General features: G+C 39.3%; 1 protein-coding gene and 1 long non-coding RNA gene across 2 annotated transcripts in view; both read left to right on the forward strand.

Moving 5' to 3' along the window:
* The window catches only part of LOC109917413 (methylcytosine dioxygenase TET3-like), a gene marked incomplete at its 5' end in the record, with an annotated part of 225,051 nt that overhangs the window by 153,932 nt on the left and 48,556 nt on the right, over positions 1–22,563 (forward strand). The gene's annotated exons all lie outside the window — the stretch shown is intronic.
* On the forward strand, positions 7,321–8,253 carry LOC125482388. Its single transcript, XR_007261632.1, has 2 exons — positions 7,321–7,714; positions 8,035–8,253. It is a non-coding gene; the product is annotated as an uncharacterized LOC125482388 (long non-coding RNA).

Here is a 22,563-nt window from a genome sequence, read left to right on the forward strand (position 1 = left end):
ATAAGAGTCAAACTCTAATGTTTGTTTGTTTTCTCCATATGCTACTCTACAGAACCAAACTGCTTTAGTGACTGCGTATGTCTTTTTTATGAATAAAGTATATTTTCATAATAAAAAAGTAATCTTTCTTGTATCCTGGCAGAAATATCTATTCATCAAGCAATATCTCTAAAAGAGAGGATTAGCTCATTTGCTTCAGTTGTGCTCATAGATCTTGCTGTGTCATATTTTCCTATGTCACGACAGTGACTATGCCTCAGAAGTACTTCATCAGTTGTGAAGTGGTTTGGTGCACAATGAGGTTGTTAAAAAGTACTTTCCCAATATAAATTCAATGTCTCAGATAACAGCTTCTCTCAACAGTAAAGTTATTTAAAGGAGAGGTCTTTTTAACAGATGACAAAATGTTTTGATCAAAACACATCCATGGAAATGCATATTTAATAAAGTTTTATACTGTTTTAATTTCTTGGTTAATATAGTTACTAGTGACAGTCATGTCACAATGATGCAGTCAGGGTTTTTGCCATTGTCTAACAGGCAAGTCAGCAATTTACATTCACTTCCTACAGCAGGATACCTGGCAGAGTCTGCTGGATTTATATCCCATGATTCAAGTTGCCTGTATTCTGCCCAACACCAAGTCCCACCCACCCATTACTATCACCTGCCTCCTTGCTGTCACTGCTTTCAATGGATCCTGACGCTCCAATGTATCGAAACTAAAGTCCTTATTCTTGTCCTTAAATCCTATTCCAGCTTTATGTCCATCTTCTGATCCTCCAACTCTGGCACCATGTGTGTGCCTTCCCTCCTTATCTTACCATTGATAGCTATGCCATCATTTGCCCCAGCCTTACACCTGATGATTCCCTCTCTAAACCTTGCCTCTTTCCTTCTCTTGCTCTCTCTCTATTAATTGTGTGAATTAAGTACATGCAAATGGGGGGCATTGATTGGATGGTGACATGAGCACATATTAAAAGAGACACTTCTGGAGATTCTTGTGTTGCAATGTCCCTGTCTCTGAGCCAGGAGGTCTGGGTTCAAGTCATACCTGCTCCAGAAACCTGTAACAATATCTTGAAAAGATTGATTAGAAAATATCTAAGAGAGACACTTACTGACACAGAATTAATTGGAGTCACTCTGTGAATAAATCCACTCCAGGTAAAGATGCCTTGGTTTCTTTGCTCATCAACTGGGAGTCAAAAATATAAAACTCCCCCACTGCAATCTTGTCAAGCTTCAGCTGTTCCATCACTCTTTTGTCCCCATTCGTATCTCTGACTTAAATTAGAAACGGATTTTAACCAAATGGTATCATGTAAGACTGGACACAATTCCTTTTCTTGATAGTCCACTTAGTTCCAAAATGTAATATTAACTATAACTGCCTCCTATCTACTAATTAACCTGGTGTCCTAGCGGTCCCCTTTTACACACTTTCTGGAAATTCAAATAACTAAATGAACTATTTAGCTGTTTAAAGAACCAGCACTTAAAGTGGCACTATAACAAAAAATTAATCTTTGATGGAAACATAAAAAACTAAATTACGTTGTAATTCCCAAAGCTGACAACATACTCTGTCTTCCGACCATGGAATGACATCATGCTCCCTCCCGTCCCTTTTGGTTAATTATCTTTTGCAAATATCAATCAATACTTTCCACTGATTTATCCTTAATATTAACAATATAATTAATAGCACATTGGAAATTAAGCCCTGCTGTTCCCGGTGTCATCATAAAAGTCAAAGCTTTTGTAAGTATGCCAAGTCTCCCCAATTCACCTGTGTTGTACATCCCAGCTCGACAGAAGGTGCAGACCAAATTTATGTACTTAACAAAAGATGCTATTCATTACCAGTAATTAATCTCCAGTTACAGGTAAACAGTGATGAACTGGTGGCGTATATCTCTACTAATCAAACCTCTAATCACTTTGTAAATGATCCCTGACACGCACCACACAAACAGATATACACAGGGAAAGAAGTATGGGTATTATGGATGGAGGGAAAGACTGGGAAGACAGTTCAGTGGTTCCTGTGATGGTTCTTGTGCTGGTTAGAATGCTGCTTGTTGGTCCCTTTTTCCTGATGCTTCCACTTGTTTGCAAGAAGCAGATGGTGGATGGTTCACTTTTAAAAGATCTCTGACTTATCAATTAAAATTGACAGGTTTTAGCAACTGCTGATGAAAGATAAACTGTTTTCTTTTCATGCTTAAAGTATTTTCCTGCAAAGAACAAAGAGCACCCCCAAACTGGTGTAGATTCAGTATCTTCTCTATATCTCGTTCAAAGCCCCAAACTGTTCAGTTACCCCAGAACCAATTACAGAGTTGCTGGCAAGCAGAAAGTCTTGATCAAAGCTTCGTCGGTACACAACCCCTCAGCTCCAGTTTGTCCACAACCACACTGCTCAAACTAACAGCAGTGTAAACAGTGCTTACAATGAGTGTCAGGTTACTCGTTCTCAAAATATGTAGCAATCCTATAGCAATCCTTGGTTTTAAACGTGTTCTCTTCTCATTTCAGTCTACAGAAAAATAAAGAAAGACAGTCTCTACAACATCTATCAAATATTATTCTCCCATATCTACAGCATTACCCTAAATGCAAATTGTCGCAGTACTTTTCTAATTAACAGAATGGTTACAAAGTTACTTGTTTGTCAACCAGTTAGATTTCTTCATTCTGCCAAGCCTGTCACTGTCAGCCTACAACTGTAACACAGGCACGGTCTGCCATTTACAATCTTGACTTGTTTGTGTCCAGATCTCTACACCATAACATCATGGCATCATTCTATAAAGCATCCTACTCTACAACTTCTGTCACTCTGTAATTCTTGTAAGTCTGTCACATTGTTATACCACCATTCTGCTTCCCGTCCAATAGCCCAGTCTTTCACATATTAACTCTGTATTGTGATAACAAGGTGAAGAGCTGGATGAACACAGCAGGCCAAGCAGCATCAGAGGAGCAGGAAGGCTGACGTTTCGGGCCTACACCCTTCTTCAGAAAAATGTTGCTTGGCCTGCTGTGTTCAGCCAGCTCTACACCTTGTTATCTCAGATTCTCCAGCATCTGCAGTTCCTACAAACTCTGTACTGTAACTGTTACATTGTACAGATATCATGGTTGTAAATCTTTTGCACTTTAAATCTGTGACACTATAACTCTGTCACACTGTAACATGTCCACACTGCAGTTCTGTCATGGTGTAATTCTGTCCAACGGAGACTCTTTCTGGCTGCAATTCTGTTTTGCTGTTATGTCTTCTGATGTTAATCTGTATTACTATAACGGTCTCAATGTCATAGTGTAAGTCTGGCACACTGTAACTCTATCAAGTCTGTCACATAATGACTCAGTCATGCTATAATTGTCATATTGTGACCCTGTTTCACTGTAGCTCTGTCACACTGTAACTCTCTTACACTATAACTCTGCTGTACTGTAAGTTTAACTTTATAACTCAATTACACTATAACTCTGGCAAAGCAGTCATACTGTAGCTCTTTCAAGCTGTAACTCAGTTATACCGTAACTCTGTCAGGATTTAATTCTATCACACTGTTACATTGTAATACTATAATTCAATAATTCTATAACTTCTACTGTGTAACTCTGTCACACTTGATTTCTGTCATACTGTAACTCTCTCAAATCTATCAAACTGCACCTCAGTTATATATACTGTTGGTTTGTCAGATCTTAACAATGTTATGCATTAACTCTGTCACACTGTACCTCTGTGCCACTGTAACTCTGTCATACTTTACTCTGTTACACTTTATATTTGCCATACTGTATCATCATCACACTGTAAATCAGGAAATCTGTAATTCTACTCTAATTCTACTACACAGTAATCCTGTCCCACTGTAACTCTGCAACATTGTAATTCTAACATACTGTAACTTTATCACATTGTATCTCAATCAAACTGCTAAAGTGGCAATCTACATCTTTTCCAAACTGTAACTGTCATAATGCAATTCTCTCACAGTGTAACTTTTGCACTCTAATTCTTCAAGCTTGTCACAATATCCTCCTGTCATACCCTAGGCTGTTAGACTGTAATTCTGTTTCATTGTAACTCAGTCATACTTTAATGCTGTCATGCTTTAAATTGTCATACTGTAACTCCCTCACATTGTAATGTTATACCATAATTTTACAACACAGTAACTCTGTCTTTCTGTAACACTGTTGTACCATAATTGGTGACATTGTAACTCAACTATCCAATGGCTCTGTCACACTGTAACCCCCACTGTCGCTTTGTTACATGCTAAGTTTGCCACATTGTAACTTTTCCACATTGTAATACAGTCATGCTGCAACTGTAATTTGATAATGTCATTACACAATAACTCTGTCATGTCTAACTTTGCAAGTTTGTAACTGCCATACTGCAATGTTGTGTCTCAAACTGTGGACTTACCATGCTTTAATGGTGACATTCTGTGATACAACATACTGTAAATCTGTCATACTGAAATGATGTTATACTGCAAATTTGTAATAATGTAACTTTAGTTTTGTTGTACTATACCTTTGTTATGCTGTTAATTTGGCATAACATTATCCTGCCATGTTATCAATCTGTTATGCCATTACTCTGTCACACTGCAAATTTGTCATGCTGTAACACTGTCATACTGTAACACAGCATCCTGTTACTCTCTAATCTTGTCAGACTCTAACACTTATAGTATAACGGTTTCATCCCTCAATGTCATATTGTAACTTTGTCATAACGTAACTCTACCATATTGTTAACACTGCTGCATTTTAGCTTTCGTACTACTATCACATTATAACTGTTGTTCAGTTACATTAACACACATTAGTTCTGCTACTCTATAATACTGTTATGCTGTTAATGTCACCTTAACATAATGGTAGCTCAATTAAGTCCTTCCTGCTGTGTCTTTGACACATTGTAACACTGTCATACTGTAATTTTGTCATATTTTAATTCTGTCATGTTGCTAATCTGTCATGCTGTAAAGCTACCACACTCCAAATCAATTATGCTATATCAATTTTTTGCTCTATCATACTGAAACTCTGTCTCCTTGTAAATATGTCTCACTGTAACCTGATTAAGGTTGTAATCTATCACAATGAAACAGCCATTCTGTAACGCTGTTAGTCTGTAACTGTCACATTGCAATCTGTTTCACTGTATCAATGCCATGCCGTAACTCTATCACACTGTACCTCAGTTGTACTGTAACAATATCATAAACTCTCATACTGTAACTCTGTATTCCATAATTCTGTCATACTATTACTGCAACATGCTGTAACTATGCCAGCTTTCAAAACATTGTTTCTAGATGTGATTATGAGACAAAAAAATAAGAATGGTAGTTTGTTCTTCAGAAAAAATGTCAAACTTTATAAAAATGTTTACTTAATAGGACAGTTTGATTGCCATTAATGCAGTTTGTGGTTCTGCTCTGTTAATTATTGTGGACAAACAGTACCATTATCTGGAGTTCTCACACCTCCTGCTGTGACTAAATCATTAGCGTATAGCAAGTAAATAATTGTAGGCACTACCACCATTGTCTCAGCTCTCAGTTCAAGAGAAAGGGAGCACCTGCCTTTTTGCAGCCCCTAAATCATTAGTGGATTTGATTTTAACACTTGCGTTAAGGTGTATGCTGTCAACATCACCTCAATCTGGATTGCATTAATCTCACTAATTTTTTAATTCAAGCCCCGTGCAAACTAAAATGACGGGTGCTAAGGGATGGAGAGAATGCATGGTGGTGGAGTAGGAATGTGTGACAGACAGTGATTAACAAAGCAGTTTCTCAGAAGTCCCAACTACATTCTGAGTTTTTGTCCCACATTGCTGGGATTGTGGGGTTTAGGGGCGGGTGGATGAAACTGACTAATGTCTCTTAATGAATTTGAAAAAATTAGTTTTAAAATCAGTGTTAGAAGATTCTAATCTGTCAGTTAAACTGCTTACATGTATATCTAAAGTCATGCCAGGTATCATCTGATATGGATACGTCTGGTTGAATTCCTGCTTATAAACTGTTTTTCTTTAAATGTCACCCTTATATAATAGCATTATAACTTTTATCTTTCTTCAGTCACAAGGAAGTTGCTTATGCTCTTTCCTATTTGTATGTTACTGTTGTTGCACCCTTGTTTTACAACTTGTCTTTCTTGCGGACTGTTCTGGGTAAGGAGTCCGTGTTGTCTCCAGCTGTCTTTGTAAAAGAAATCTTGCAGGGGGAAGTTGCTTATAAGTCAAAGACATCTGTTTTCTACGTTGTTCCTTCTTAAACTGACTCAGAATAGTGTGCCTCTGGCCTTATAGATAAGCTCTCAACAATGTAAAACTCTGAAAAAAAAAGCAGAAGAGAGTTTCAGTGAATTAGAAAACATTTCCCATCCCCCACTCTACATTGACACAATCTCCATTTTGCTTGGAGCACTCCCTCTCTGCAGTTGCCTGGTGGGGGTAGTGCACACCATTCAGAGTCAACAAATGTCACATTAGTAGCTTGGAAGGATAAGTAACAACGAGGGGGCCAGTCATGGTTTAAAGCTTGGCTAGGGCTAAGGCTGGGACTGAGTAGATCATAACCCAATACAAACCACCTGTTCTGTTAAAGCCAGAGAAGTCTAAAAGGCAGGAACAAGCGAAAAGTTTGGCAATAATGTACTTACAACAGGAGTGTTCTCTCAAACAGGAAAACACACCCACTGACTTGTTTAAAACTGAAACACAAAAATCCTCTTTCAGAGAAATGGAAGCCTTAATCTTCAAGATGCAAAGTGGGAGGAATGCTGTTGGCAGAAACTCGATACCTAGTGCTTGGGGAATGTGTGTACACGTTTGATTTAATCACAGAATCCACGTGGGCTGTACCAGTGTGTGTGTGAGTGTGTGTGTGTGCTGCTGGGGTGAGGGCAGCAGGGGAGGTGGGTCTTGACATGAATGGAAAAAATTGCTGACTCTCAGTGCGTTTTAGGACTGAATGTGGTTTTAGCACAATACTGACACATGCCTTTTACCAGTGAGTTCAAGCAATAGTCCCTCTGGAAATTAAAGAAGGAGTATTAGAAGCAGTACATATGATGTAAGAAAGGAAGTGGTAAAAGCATCACAGGGAAAGAAACAGGAACTTCTCAGAAAACTGAGAGTCAGTTTCCTAAGACACAATTTTAAAAATCAATCCGAGAGGCTTGGTGGGTGGGTGACTGAGTAGTCACACGGGTTTCATTTACGTAGCCGTAGAGGGGGAGGGAGCAGTCCTTGCTCAGTATGCTCCAGTCCAGAGTTTCAAACCAACCTCACTAATGTTCACTATTGTGCAGTTAGAAATCATAGGTCCTTTGTGTTTAAGGACCTAGTAGGGAAATGATTTACAACTACCCAAACAAGCAAACTGATCTTCCTGACAGAGTCCTCACTGGATGGAGCACATGCTAGTCACGTCCACACTTTGAGCTGGGCAAAAGCAACATTGGGGTTTCATTGGTGATGATAATAGATGTCAGACTGTCATATGAATATTGATGCGAAAGCTAGTCTGCTTTCGTAGAGGAGCAGAAGGAAGCAAGATGGCTGCCCTTTAGGATTTGTTTGAAAGGAGACAGATTGTACTTTGCTGGATTTCTGCGACGCTGAGGGAGATACAGAGGCTGGAGCTATTTTTATGTACCAGTAAGACCTTACGCTTCTTATTTGGCTGTTTTCTTTGAAGCCAGAATGTGTGAAAATTTACTTTGCATGATCTCATTAAAGAGGGGAAAAGGTGGGGGTTTGTAGAAAATTAGTCAAAGCCTCTCCAACATGGCTGACAATATTAGTTTGATAAAGAAAAAAAAATTACCAATGCAGTACTTGCCTTCTGTTACCTTTGAAGTGTGCAGTCAGGTTTGTAATGCTGCCGTCTGTGTTCATTATGTGATTTTTATTTTAATTTAAGCAATGGAGAATTTACATGATCAGTTTTATCCTTATGTAGTTTTTTCCTCTTTTAGGTTTGAAGTATTTTTGTGAGAATCCAGTAAAGTGATAGTGGTACGGTGGAACAGGTACAGTGTTTTCACCTTCCTGGTGTGTGTGCATGAGTTTTAATTGTGTGTTTTTAATTTTAAAGGAAAATATCACATGTAACGTGTGCAGTGAAACTGAGCTTCTAATGTGCTAAGGAAGTAAAGCTTTAATAAATGAAGGAATTGAAATTACACAGAGAATTAGCTCTAGGGTTATGCATTGATTTTTTTTAATTTGGAGATCTTCAGCTTTTAGTTTGTGTGTCAGCTTCCATTTGTTTGTTTGATAACTGACAAGCAGACACAAAGGCAGGAGCAGGGAAGAAAGGATCGCCGATCCCAAGGACTGCAAGGTCAGGGGCAATGAAGGAAATGAAATACAATCTCGCCGCACCATTAAAGGGAGAGGGGGATTTTGCAGCAAGCTCTCATTTCTCTCAGCAGTCTCAGTTTCCAGCAAGCCCCATGCTCCCAATAACAGCTGTGGACCTGAGTGGGATTCAGCAAGCCACAGCACAGCTATTTGCTTTACTATTCGTAATCAGGCATTTCCCTACTGCAGTCTAGTACTGATGACCTGTTAAAGCTTTCTGATCATTCCTCTGCCCCATTTTGGAGGGGATTTAAGACATTACCTGGCAATGTAGCCCACGTTGCCAGCTTCCTCTGATGTCTCACCTAGATCGAGAATAAGTGCTAAACGTAAGCCAGTTCTTTTAAGCAGAAAGGAGCTGTTTATAAATTTTAAAAAAAGTGCCTGCAAAAGCCTTATTGCGGAAAACATGGAGAGAAGTAAACCAGAACCTGTTTCAGTGAAGAGACATTTTTCTTTTACTGTGTGATGGAATTCCTCCACTATCTGTACAAACAAGTCTCTTATCAGTTGTTTTTAGCTTATTGAGAAGGATAAATAGTCATTAGGATTAGCATTTTAACTACCCCTTTGAATATTTGTAGGTCATGAATAAAACAGCTTGGTTATCTGTGTATTTAGATTGTGTATTCTCTAGCTCCTGCTTTCACTTCAAGTTTTAAAATAGGTGAGCCTATGAATTTTGCATTAAAAAGGTACTGCATTGCTGGGAGAATGCTGGCATGGTGAAGCTAATAACACAGGTGTGCGGAATAAACATGAAGAGAATGTTAGCCGAGACCACGGCCCCATCTGAGAGGAAAGTAAATTAGTATGATTTGTTTAAGCAAAAAATAATATGGGAATATTGTGAGGAGATTTTATCCAAGCAATTTTCAGTTGCCGCATTACATTTGTCCTTATGAACTAACTTAAATTGTCATTAAGTAATCAAATTATACTTATTCTGCAAAGGAAAAGATGGTTTGACAAACACTAAGTAACTCTACACACTTGAGGTAATACCAAGAGAGTCACACAACTTTGAATTTTTTTCCAGATTTCTGAAGTAAGTTGTATGCAATTTGAGTTTCATAGTCTCTGTGAAAATTGAAACCTCAAAACAAATTCTGTTCTTTGACTGGATGTCACATGCCAGCCTGACACTATAATATACTGTACGGTATAATAAATGCATAGTCCTATCCAATTTCTTTGTGCTGTTTCAAGAAATCATAGCTATAATAGGCACACACATTTGTTAGAAAGTAACATAGGTCATGACAATGGAGCTTGCTCTCTTGGGAAGGTGTTGATATTTAAAAATTGAGCGCATTTTGCATTTCAGAAAGGATAAAATAGAACTTAGCACGTGAAAGTTCATACATGAAGTTGAGGACAATTCACAATCAATGAAGCACACTTAAAGTTTACACCCAAACACAACAGCCAATGTGCACAAAGCAAGGTCTCATATTCAGCAATGTTACAAAGGTCAGGTTATCTGCTTTTGTGATGTTGTATGAGGGTTAAATATTGGTCATGATGCCAGGGAGAACTTCACTGCTGTCCTCTGAAATCATCTGAGTGGGCAAAAGGTTTAATATTTCATTTCTACACTGCACATCTGACTGTACAACATGCCTTCAGTCCTGCACTGAATTCTGTTGTGTGGCATGGGCAGGGGATATGCAGTTGGTGATGGATACCTACATTGTTGTATAAATTGCTAGAGTGATAAATGAGACAGAAAGAAGTGGACAACAGTTGCCATAAATAAGCGACAGCTTGACCATGCTGCCTAACCATACAGGGGGAATATGAAATATGTTATACTTTGTTTGCAAGGGGTCACTTTCTAGCATTACATTATCTAAACTATTTAACTTGAATCTTTACAATAATTTATTCCTTTTCTTTCCTAAAAACTTTCAACACAAGGGTCTTAAAAACAAATTCAGTGCTGCACACTCTCTCCCTATGTCATAGTGTGGAATGTTTTCATCTTTTCAATTAAAATAAAGTTAATCGAGTGTGAATCAAAAATAGTGGAAGGGATCAGTTGCAGGCATTGCTGAAACAAGTTTGAGAAAACTCTTGTTTTATTTCTGATGCTGAGCTGTCTATTCTGGTCAGTTTAAAATCATCATCTGAACAAACAACTTCTCAAATAAGTTATAATATTTGAATGTTTGACTTTGATGGTGATGAAAATGTCTTGTAGCAGCCCATGGATTTTAAGATTATGCAATGTCAACTCCATTGGAAAAAGAAATGAGGAAATAACAAGTGCTCTGGTTGTTTTGCCAAGAGAACTCTTAAGCTACTATCTAACAACAGCTACTTGTAGAGGCATGCAGTGTACTATGCTAGAGAACTGGGCAGAAGAGAAGAAACATGTCCCATATCTCACACACAGTCATATTTCAAAGTACATCTTGAGTCCAAGTCAGTCGATGAAATTGTGATCTGAAAATTAGATTTTGGTTCTGGTTTAAATCTGAGCATTAGCTGATGTTAGGCCCCAAGCTTCGGTCATGTCTCCCTAAACCTCTCCTCCTCTCCAAATCGTTCTCCTCCTTTAAGACAATTAAAGGAACCTACCTGCTTGAAGACAATTGTGTTCACCAGTCCTAATAACTCCTCCAGGAAATGCTGAAACACTTAACTAGTCAAGCTGCATCTGTGGAGACAGATGTGGAGTTAATGTTTTAGGTCAATAACCTTTTACCAAAACTAATACCTGTATAAGTCATAAGCATCAAACTGTGTCTGATAATTCTCCTGCAAAGCTCCTTGGGACTTGTTCTAGTATTAGGGTGTCTAATATAAAGGCTGATTATTGTTCTTGTTGCTTGGAAACAAGTGATTGGTTTGTTTCATTACTTTCTCTTAGCAAAGGAAATTTGCTGTTGTTATCTACGTATCACTGCAGTCACACAATAAGAGTGCACTCCAAGTTATAGGGTCATACAGCATGTACACAGACCCTTCAGTCCAACTTGTCCATACTGACCAAGTTTCCCAAACTAAACTAGTCCCATTTCCCTGCATTTGGCCCACATCCCTCTAAATCTTTCCTATTCATGTACCTGTCCAAATGTCTTTTTAAATGTTGTAACTGTAACTGTTCTACCATTGTTCAAGAAGGCAGCCAGTCAACAGCCTCCCAGGGCAATCAGAAATGAAAGCCTTACCAGTGCTACCTACAGCAGAGGATGAACTTTTTAAGAAGTAGGACAGTGTACACAGCAAGATAATGTAATGGCTGCTATTTTCTGCCTTCATTGTCAGATTAGGGCACAAGCCTTGACCCTCCATTGCTGGGACACTGAGTTTTGGCTGGTTACCTATTCCTGTATTTCTGCTTTGATGTGCAGCTATTTTCTGTGCAGCAAGATTTCACAGATGGGAAGTGAAAGGATTGGGTGATTCATTTGTCTACTGATCATGTCAGTTGAGGAATCAAAAGTTGGACGAGGATTCTGGGATCTGCTGAACTAATCTTTCCAAATAGCGCCCTGGGATCTTTTAAATCCACCTGAGAGGGCACATGAAGCCTTCTTCCTATGCTTCACTCGATATGCATCATCTCTGAAATTACAGCACTCGCTCAGTGTAATCCTGAAGCATCAGCAGAGATTCTGAATGGAGACATGAGACCCAAGCAAGAGTAAGACCAACAGAACTAAGCTGGTCCCTTTAGCATTGAATAGGCTATAAAGATAATTTTGACATAATGGGGCAGAATTGAAACTCATCAACCAGTAACCCAGATAAACTAATGGTTTGAAGAAGTGAATGGGAACTGATAGAGTAGATAGCAATGAATTATTTCTACTGACTGAGGAGTTCAGGTCTAGGCAGCGTTCTGTAAAAATTGCAGCTAAATATCAGGAGTGAAATCAGGAAAACTGCTACACACACAAGGGGGTAGAATTTTGGAACTCTTCATAAGTAACAATTGATTACTAGACCAATGATCACCTTTATAGCTGCGATTGATGGATTTTGTTTTATTAACCAAAAATGTTAAAGGATATGGGGCATAGGCTGGCTGATGGAGTCAGCTTGCAGATCAGCCATGATCTCAATGAATGGTGAAGCAGGTTCAAGGGCTGAATGATCAACTCTTGTACCTACATTTATCCACTTGTCTTTATAGAAGCCAATTTTCATTTCATTGAACGAAATAAATTTCTTTTAGATAGCAATTTCATTCATACCCAAAGACGCATTACAACCAGTACATCACCTCTGAAATGTAGTCACTGCTGTAATGTTAGGATAAGCTGCAGATAACTTATGTGCAGCAAGATCTTACAAACAGCAATTAGATGATGGCCAGATAATCTGATTTTAGTGATGTTAGTCGATAGATAGGGATTAGCCAGATCAACTCCCCTGTTCTTCTTCGAAATAATGCCTTGGAGTGGGCAGAGTTGGTTGAGCATCAATTTACGGTAGGTACCCGTCTGTGTGTGTGTGTGTGTGTGTGCGCGTGAGAGACAGAGAGAGAGTGTGTGTGTGAGAGAGAAAGAGAGAGAGAGAAGTTTGCACATTCTCCCCATGTCTGGGTTGATTTCCTCAGGTGCTCCGGATTCCTCCCACAGTCCAAAGGTGTGCAGGTTAGGATGGACTGGCCATGCTAAATTGCCCCACAGTGCGCAGGGATGTGCAGGCTAGGAGGATTAGTCATGGGAAATGCAAGGTTACAGGATTAGGATAGTGGGTTGCAAAACTTGTTGACAGGAAGGAAACAGGGAATCAAAGGACAAAAAGGATGAACAGGAAGATTTGAGTTTGGACTGAAATTATTATCCTACATTCTTCTTGTAAACATTTGTATAAAGGTATTGAACGAACAGGTAGTGAACTCATTTTAAAAGATTAGTGAAATTATCTTATTCCTGGAAAATAAGCAATATTAAAGGTTCGTTTTGGAGCAAAAGCACTTTGTGCATTTCAATATTTCCAATCTTAAAGGTTTGGAGTGGTCAGGTTCAAGAGGTAAGGGAAGTGAGTTGAGACTGTCACTAAGATGATGGAATGAAAATTTGATAGAATTTAAGAGTGGACAGGGTGCATAGACAACCAATTTCACCAGGTTATCACTTAGAGAGTGAAGTGGGAAATGACCCACATCTTCTCCAGATAAACTGCCAAGTCTTTAGCATTTAAAGTGCCTGTAAGTCCTGGGGAATTATCACGGAGATTAATTTTCTGAATCTTGTAAGGCTGTGTGGCATTTACAGAAAGCAATGCTTTGGAAATTAAGCTCAGAGCTATTGTTTTGTTCTAATGCACAGCATTAGGTCTCTGGGAATGGGTGACTGTAAACCGAGAGTCAGCATTGCTGGTGTTTGGAATTTGTTGACTCCACGTGTGAAGGGGGATGTGCTGACTTCCCTGATAACCTCCGCCCCACCATCTCCCCAGCTCTAAGGTTTCGCTATGAACAATTTCTAAACACTGGGGGGAGAAAGAAAACTGGCAAACCTCAGATGCAAGATGGTGTTGCGTTAACATCCTTTTGCAAGGACTTGCAGTTTGATTGAATGCGACACGTGTTTAAAAACTTTAAGAAAAGTGACATAGCTTCACACTCATGGGCCCATGAGAAAAGAAAATCCTCAGAAAGGGTAACACTGTGTCACGGTTGTTGTGATGAAAGATATGATGAGACCAGAAATCTTGGGTTTGATTACCGGTTATTTAGCAGAATATCTTGTCATCAGTTGTTTGAACTCAGCTGCATTAAAGGATCTCAAATGGAGCTATGCGAAGTCCAGAAGGTCTGCATTATATTAGTGTCAAGGTACAACTCCGTGGGGAGGAGTTCAAGCACACTCTGTTGTTCATTGCCTGCCAGTAGATTCACTGATGTGACCTCTCGACAGCTTTAATCAATAAACATTCCTGGTATGAATACAGTATCCTGTCTGTCAGTCCTGTCAGGCAAAAATGCACCATGTGACCTGACCTCCTGGTTCTGTTGCTTCTGGTGGATTTCCCTCTATAATATAACTTCGTCGATGTCCTTTTTTCACCCAATTGCATCCTGGCAATTCTAAGGTATATGCAAACCATGGGAGTGCGAGGCAGTGTCATTTTAGCAAGGTACAAGACAGATCGATGTGTTCTCTGTGCGGGGTCTTGTGAAACAGGCACAAATACCGCCATACCGATTCACGTGTCCAGTACACAGCTCATGGTTTTTTGTTAAATGGATGAGTCCATAATGAGCCGGTGAATATGATGAAAGCCACTAACAGATGAGATGAAGAATTTAGGAGGAATTTTTTCATAAGAACATAACAAATAGGAGTAGAGTAAACCTTATGATCTCTTGGGTTTGCTCTGCCATTCTGTAAGATCATGGATGATTCTGAATTTTAACTCCACTTTCCATCCTGATAGCCATAGCCTTTGATTCATTTTTTTTTTTAAAAATAACATCAATGTTGCTGTTACTCAAGAATCTATCTCCACATGAATATACACAACGGTGGGTTTCCACAGCCCTCTGTGGTAGTAAGTTCCAAAGACTTACAGCCCTCTAAAGTGGACAAACTTGCCCTCATCTAAATCTTACATGGCCAATTCCTTACCTTGAGAATGTGTCATTGGGTCTAGACTCTCCACCCTGGAAAAAAAAGCCTCTCAGTATGGACATTATTAAGCACCTAATTCTGCTAAATTCTGGAGAAAATACACCCATTCAATTCTGTGTAAAGAATAACCCCCCTCATCACAGGAATCAATCTATTGAGTGCTCCTTGTACTACTCTAAAGTGAGTATATTCTTAGGCACAGAGAACAAAACTGTATACAGTATTGTGGCTTCATTAAACCCCAGTACAACTGCAAAAATGTTTTTCACTCATACTTCAAACCCCTTGCATAAAGGCCAACATACCATTTGCCTTCCTCATTAACTTGCAGGTGCAATAAGCAATCTGCTGTATTTCTTGTAAAAGGTTACTCAAATCAACCTGAACACCAACATTTAATAGTTGTTTGTATTTTTACTCTTCCTATAAAAATGAATAATTCACAATGTCCACATTGTACCACACCTTTTTGCTCACTTATTTAATCGCCAATGCCCCTTTGTAGAGGCTTTATGCCCTCCACACAGCCTACTTGCCTATCTAGTTTTGTATCATTGATAAGTTTAAAAGCAGTGTTTTTATCCAAGTCACCAATACAGATAATAAATGGTTGAGGCCTGAGCGTTAATACTTGAGCCCGTTTGTAACAGCCTGCTAACCAGAAAATAACCGATTTATTACTAATCTCGGTTTTTGTCCTCCAACCAATTTTTTATCTTTAATATATTATCCCCAACTCCAGAAGCCCTTCCTTATCTTGTGTATCAACTTTTCCTGTGGCACTTTATCAGATGCTTTTGGAAATCCAGATATCCTTCAGCCAAAATAGTCCTCTTTATCTACTCTGCCAGTTATCTCCGCAAAAAGTATGGAGGTGATCTGTCAAACACAATCTCCCTTTCATAAAACCACATTGGCTGTGCCTCATTATATAATAATTTTGAAGTGTCACTGTCACTTTCTAAATAATAGATCCCAACAATTTCCTAATGATTGATAGCTGGCAAACTGGCAGATAGTTCCCCACTCTCTCTCCCTCTCCTTCCTTTATTGAATAACTGTAATATGTTCCAATTGATGAGAGCCATTCCAGAATCCAGGGGATTTTGAAAGATCAAACCCAATGCATCCACTATCTCTGCAGTTACCAATTAGAATGCAGGCCATCAGGTGTAGTGGATTTATCATCTTTTAATCCCACTAGTTTCTCTGGATCTTTACAGATATTAACTACTCTAATTATGTCATACAGCAACAAGAACAGGAATTTGCTGCTGTAATGGTCAAAGTAGATACGACTGGCAAATTTAAGGGTAGTCTTGATGTATATATGGGGGATTAGCGGGACTGTTTGTGAAGGGCCAGGCATAGTACTAAGAGGAATTACAGTGGGAAGACTGTGTAAAGCATAAATATCTGTACAGTAGATTATATAGCTACAGATTCAATGTAACTGAAATGAGATCTTAATCAAATTCATTGTATATGCTACACATTATGCAAATCCCTGTTTTAGGACTGCATATTTGTGAAAGTTTGTTTTGTCATTGAGGCTGTTGTAGTTCAGTAATAACAGTGGTAATGTCACTGGACTAGTAATGCAGATGGAGCTTTAATTCAGTTATTAAATCTGGAATATAACTGATTTCAGTAATTTTGGACATAAAATCATCATGCATTGTTGTAAAAAAAAACATATATGGTTCACTCATGTCCTTTAGGGAAGGAAATCTGCCATTGTATTCCAGCCTGGCCTCCAGTCCCACAGTAATATGGTTGTGACTTAACTAGCCTCTGCAATAGCCTAGTAAACTACACAGTTAAAGGACAATTAGGGATGGGCAAAAATGCTGACCATGTCAGTAACAGCTACATCCATGAAAAAACAAAAACGCAATGCAAGACTATAGTCTGGTGTAGCTACAATGTGAGGTTCTACAGATTTATAGCTTTTTTTAAAGCGAATCTATATCCATCTAGAGTCATAGAATCGTACAGTATGGAAACAGACTCTTTGATCCAACTCATCCATGCCCAATAGATACCTTTAACTAATCTAGTTCCATTTGCTAGCATCTGGTCCACATCCCTCTAAACCCTTCCTATTCATGTACCCATTCAGATGCCTTTTAAATGTTGTCATTGTACCAGCCTTTATCATTTCCTCTGCTAGCACATTCCATACATGTACTACTTTCTGTGTGAAAATGTTGCCCCTTAGGTACCTTTTATGTCTTGCCCCCTCACCTTAAACCTATGCCCTCTAGTTTGGACTCTGCTACCCTGGGGAAAAGACCTTGGCTATTCACCCTATCCATGCCCCTCATGATTTTATAAACCTCTATAGGGTCACCCTTCAGCCTCCGAAACTCCAGGGGAAATAGCCCCAAGCTTATTGAGCCTCTCCCTACAACTCAAACCCTCCAAACCTGGCAACATCATTGTAAATCTCTTCTGCACCCTTTCAAGTTTAATACCATCTTTTCTATAGCAGGGAGACCAGAACTAAATGCAGCATTCCAAAAGTGACCTGACCAATGTCCTCTAAGGCCACAACATGACCTTCCAACTCCTATACTCAATGCACTGACCATTAAAAGCAGGACTGTAGAGTAGAAACTTGGCCCATTATTTGTACCTAGTGTCATCATGAAGAGCATGTGGCTCAGATTTAACACTGGTCAGATACAAAGTAAACACAGTTTAATGCAACTTAATCTCACAATTCCATGCCTGTTGCATAGGATAATGGCTCTGAAAGGGTTATTGCTCATGTTACATTGGCTGCATTCATTTTACAGTCACAAACATTCTGTAGAGAATACAAGGAGTTCTGCACTAGCTTTTGAAGGGAGCAGTTATATCTGACCAGCTCCCTTAGATCTTAGTAATTATGCCTGGCCAAATGTAGTTGTACTTACTGCTATCATGCAATACAACCTTCTTGTTATCTAAGAACAGTACCTCTTTTTCATTAACGTTTGGTGATATTTACTCTACTATTAATGACTTGATATTCCTAAGGCAAAGCAAAGGAGATTGGTGGCAGCGAACTATCTCAAACAACTCTTACCCACGACCAAGTAGTAATTGAGACAGCAAATATCATGAGGTACTGGTCATGGCAATATGATCAATACCTATCTATTCACATAAACATCCAATGCCCTCTTGAATGCCTCCACTGAACTTGCCTCCACCAGCTACAAAGTGTTTTATTGTTTAACATCACCTCCTTGCTCTTGTACTGTACACCCTGTTAATAAAGCCAAGAACACTCTATGGTTCATTAACTTTCCAACTGTCCTGTCACCTTCAGTGATCTCTACAGATATAAACACAGGTCCCTCTGCTCCTGCACCCCTTTAGAATTGTACCCTATACTTTACATTGTCTTTCAATGTTCTTCCTACCAAAGTGCATCACCTCACATGTCTCTGCATTGAACCTCTTTTGATATCTATCTGCCAAAACATTATTGGGAAAACATCCAGCTTACCTGGGAAGTAGTAGGAAAACTTGATCTTGAGTCTAGGAAGCACAAAAATCTTTGCAAAAGCAGATTGTTGCCATTTGGTTTCGTAAAATACTGGGAAACCTCTGAAAAAGGTAGGAAAACCCAGTTAGCTGTGCAGAGATACAGTACCACAAGAAACTAATTTTAAAACATTTGAAAGCGGTAAATCATTATAGAACAGCCAGTAATACAATTTAAGGCTTTATTGAAGAATTTAATGCAATACAATTTAATTTAATACTATAACAAATAGCTACACTTCAACTAAAAAATGGAATGCTGCATAGGGTCTAACAAGCTGTACAGTAATTCAAAATAAACAACATTCATAAATACAAGAATATAAACTTAAGGAACAGTAGATTACAAGCAATATTATAATGATACAGATTTTAAACAGATTCAGGATAATCAACACTGTGAAAAAAACAACGAAAAATATTTAATACTACTGAACAGATTTTAGGTCAAAGATAGACCACACAAGAACACAAGATTGGACTTCATGGAGGAGATAATTCATAAAATACAGCATTGCCTTAAAATCAAATACTAAGTGCAGAGGTAGCACACAGTTACAGAGCTGCAGAACAGGAGGAGATTACATATGCAAAGACAGTGAAGCAAACTCCTTTATAGAAGACAACTGAGGTGTTTATAAGGGAAATTGGTCATTGCAACAATCCGGGTTTCACATGATCTCCTTATGTCAATGGGCATCTTATTAAATTGATATCAGTATCAGGGTCACTAATCTATCAGAACAGTTACCATGGCTGAAGAAACAGAAGCTAGTCTACAATGATGAAACTATATGACAGAAGTGGAATAGCTGTCAAGAGCATAGGAATAATATAAATTACACTGCAACACAAGGAGCATCAGAGAGTTGAAAATGTATATGCTCTTCTCAACCAATAATCCTCACCTGTAAGCCAACATGCATGTTTGAACTCCAACTTCCTTGAAACGTTTGCAGGAGTCCTGTTAGTTGTAAGAGAACATCTGGTTCAGAAACAAACGACTGTAGAAACATTGATCCAGCAACAAACTGTGGTTGACCAACTGGTCAAGGGGCAATCAGTAGAAGATTTCATTGAGTTTCCTAAACTTATGGTGGAATCCAAAATAAAAAGAATCTGTTGAGATTACAAATGATGGTATTAAAGAAATGTTTCTCTTAGCTGAGAGGAAACTTTGTCCAGTTAATCAAGAGAGACTCAATGACAAGAACAAAACAGTTATCAAGACTGGGCCAGTACTGTGTTGAAGGACGGCCAGACCAAACATCTAGTGAGTTGCTGAGAACACTTACATTTAGCACCTACAGCATTTTCAGAACATGGATGGTTTATTAATGTATTACAAAAGATTAGTTGTTATTCCAGTTTCTCTTCCGGAAGATGTATTGAAAAAGCTGTAGAGGGGACCTTTCGGACTTGTCAGACGTAGAGCCAGGGTTTAGTCAGTGGTACGGTGGCCAGAGATTGCAAAAAGAAACTGAAGATCTTACAATTCATTGTGAGGTCTGATTATACCGAATCATCAGATTTGAAAACCACTCTTGCCATCAGTGCTGACAGATCAGAAGATAAAATTGAGCAAAGTTTGCCAGAAGAAACAAAAACTGAGAACAAGAAGGAGCAGTACAACCCACTAGAGCTCACTGATGAAGTTTTAATGAAGGTGTCCAGGCAGTGTAACAATATTCTCAATGAATTGATAAAGCAGTAGCCAGTGCCACTGACAGCCAGAGTGCTGAGTGAGCAGCAATCTGTCAGAAACATGACAGAATGTCTGCAAATGTCTACTTCACCAGTGAAACAAGCACAGAAGGTAACTGAAGATGTCCAGCCTGATCACTAACTCAAGGGAAATAAGCCGCATGTCATTTCCTGGGAACCACATCAACATTCACAGGTTCAGGACATTGTCAAGAAAAATAAACTGCATGATCCAAGGAAATACCGACAGACTACCTCTTTCAATTAGAAAGAAATAGCCTGTTCTAAAACTCCAGGAAACTGTAAAGAATTGAGTTAGCAGAGAAGAGTTCTCTCACCAAGAAATTCAGGAAATTAGGCTTCCTTCAGGTAAGGTAAGGGGCCAACAAAAAGGTCTACAAAGAACATCCTCCATGAAGGATATTTGTGAGAAAAAAGATCCTTCAACAGAGAAATGATCCATGGATTAGAATGTGGACAGACAGTCCTCAAGCAAAGAACCTGCCTTTCATCTAAGTCCAAAGAGATGCATTCTGAGAAAAAATATCTGAAATACCCAAACAACCTGCATTTGTAGTCAGGGTCTTTGGTAGTGGTAATCTTTTTTCTCTCATGGGATGTGGGTGTCAGCAGCTGGGCTGGCATTTTTTCCCTAATAAGAGTCAACCATATTGCCGTGAGTCTGGAGTTGCATGTAGGTCAGTATTTTCCTTCCCTATAGGACATGAATGAATCAGTTGGGTTTTCCCAACAATTGACAATGGTTTCATCGTCATCGTTCATAAATTTTTAGTTCCAGATTTTATGAAAAAAAAATTTCAAATTTGATGATCTGCCTCAGTAGGATTTCAAGCTGTTACTTGAATCTCTGGATTACGAGTGACAATACCACTAGGCCTTAAATGTACTATAGTTATATCCATGGTCACATAATGGGTTAACTATGAGATTAAATGTTTGGGAGGAATATATAAGTAATAGTTTTGAAGGGGATAAAGTTTATGTTGCATTGGGTCAGCCCATCCTGTTGATATCACACACAGTCTGTAGGTGGGGGTGAGTCTACTATTGCAGAGAGCAGATGTACCTTTACAAATTCCTTGAGGTCCTAGGTTCCAAATGTAGTTGTAGTACTGCTATCATGTAATACAAGTGATGGTGGCTCCTCTAGCCCTGATCACTAAATAGGTTCAAAACAAAGCGACGACATAGGAGGAATAGTGGCAGTGAACTGCCTCAAACAACCCTTACCTGGTAACACACACTGGCAGGGATCCTGAAACCACAAGACGCTAAGAAACCACAGAAGGTGACTGAAGACATCCAGCTTGGCCAGCAACTCCAAGGAGATAAGTTGCATGTGAATTCATTGGAGCCACATTACCAACAGGGTAAAACCACAAAACCTTCTTGTAACGTCATACGTCCTGGACAGTGAAAGGTGCCGTGCGGTCTTTGTATGGGAAACCTCTAACATAATCTTCGTGAGAACTGTATTACCGACTCCTTTGTGTTTAACATAACACTGTCTCAATTTGACAGACGACCGGCCACAAAATCCCGAGGAGACAGGAACTCCCCTGGGCCACGTGGAAGTCCCCAACCCTTTGCTGGGTGGTAGTGAGGGTCTGTTAGTTACCTCTGGGCGGGGAGCCCAAGTCCAATCCTCAGTATTTCTAGGCCTGATACCTGTCTGTCGACCCAGCTCCCTCATTATGGAAGCTGAGTAATATTTTCTCATGGTGAGGAGAATTACCAGGTGACTTACCATAAGAGTACTGCACCTTGAGGAAGGTCTCCACTCTGTCGTGCACCTTGTGCCAACTGGGAGAGCGTATTTTGTGACCCTTAAACGCATTTTATGATATGAAAAACGTACAAGCCCCCACCCAGTTGACAGATCTTGCTGCTTACAAATGAGATTCGTGCGCAACACCTTGAGCAGGAGCTGCATTTGCTGAGTGGGGACCCGAGACGATGCAGCAGTTTCAATCTCGGCCACATACAGCAAGTGGGTTCCAGGTTAAACAGCAGCTCTTCACTCTGTAACTGAATCAGCACCTCCCCTTTGGCCGCGGCGGTCTAACATTGCAGCTTCTCAGACACAACTCGTTCAGATAACCTGTAGTGTAAATAAAGAAAACTGTGGTTACAAGGTGCCGGGAGTTCACCGACATTCTCAGTTGACCCCAAAAGCCCCCAAAACAACGAGACGCAGCCTCAAAGCCTTCACAAATTCGTCACGAAACCAATGCTTTGTTAGAAAGGCTTTTTTTTGGGGGGGTAGATTTTTCCTCCAGAGTTGGA

Source organism: Rhincodon typus, chromosome 3, assembly GCF_021869965.1.
Source record: "Rhincodon typus isolate 14 chromosome 3, sRhiTyp1.1, whole genome shotgun sequence".
In the NCBI taxonomy this organism is placed as follows: Eukaryota; Metazoa; Chordata; class Chondrichthyes; order Orectolobiformes; family Rhincodontidae; genus Rhincodon; species Rhincodon typus.